The sequence below is a fragment of the Colobus angolensis genome, unplaced genomic scaffold (genome assembly GCF_000951035.1).
Source record: "Colobus angolensis palliatus isolate OR3802 unplaced genomic scaffold, Cang.pa_1.0 Scaffold505, whole genome shotgun sequence".
NCBI lineage: Eukaryota > Metazoa > Chordata > Mammalia > Primates > Cercopithecidae > Colobus > Colobus angolensis.
This window is the reverse complement of record NW_012118544.1, coordinates 116,824-117,992: the sequence shown is the minus strand read 5'-3', so window position 1 is coordinate 117,992 and position 1,169 is coordinate 116,824.

Genomic DNA, 1,169 nt, shown 5'->3' with positions numbered 1-1,169 from the left:
GTCGGGCTGCAACAGCTGACCAGCACCGATTGTCCGGCACTCAGTAGTGAGATGACCCCAGTACCTCAATTGAAAATGCAGAAATCACCAGTCTTCTGTGTCCTTCGCACTGGGAGTTGGAGTCTGGAGCTGTTCCTATTCGGCCATCTTGGTCTGCCCCCCGGCCCAATTTTTTTTTTAATCTTCAAATTTGCTTTGTTTTGGATGTGTTTTTTTATTTGTATATTCTTCCATGCTCTTGAGGGTTTCAATGTGGCATAATTTTGTTTCAGTCTATTGGCTTCATTTCTAGATGCTTTCATGGAGCCAAGGCTTAGCTCAGCACTTTTGGACTACATACTCTTACCCTGAGGGACTGGGACCTGGCCTATGGCTTTGTTCTCTGCTTCTTTGAGGTTAAGCACTATCTGCACTGGTGGGACCAGGGTTTCCCAGTCCTGCAGCAACAACAGCCTGATGGGGTCTGTCGGAAAAAGAGCTCTGGCAGGGCAGTGGTGATCCCCCTTGCAAATGTGCATCAGTAGGGTGGCAGGGGTCCTCACAAATGTGCATGTCAGTGGGGCGGTGGTGGGTCTGCACACATGTGTGTGCCTGCAGGCCTGCCTGTATGCATGCACCAGAAGGGACAGTGGTGGGTCTGCCCAAATCATCTCTCTTCTATGATTATATTTAATCATATTTTCTTAGAGTTGACAAGAACCTTATCTATTCCTACTCTCCAATTAGTGCTTAAATACTCTCTATAATATTTGTAACAAGTAATTCATTTGTTGTTGCAAGATGTTCTAGACTACTTTCAGTAACTTTTGGTGATTCCATTTCTGTTCTCTCTATCCCACCAGGTAGGGCATTCTGATTGAATGAAGTGTATCTCCGTGCATTTATAACAGTAAAAATATGCTTAACCAGGAATTTAAAAATTGAAAAGGTCCATTTATTTGGGTATAGGAAACAAAAAGAAAATAAAATAGCAAAAATTACGCATCCCCCATTTTCTCATTTCTGATTCCAAGGAGAGATTCTCACAGCCTGAGAGTCCTTCTTCAGATAAAATATGACTGATTAAACGTATAAAACCTCCTGTAGCAGGCTTTGGTTGATGCTGCAACAGTGTCTCACTTCCCCACTGCCCAATCCAGTTTATATTACCTTAACTTCTTATAAAGGAA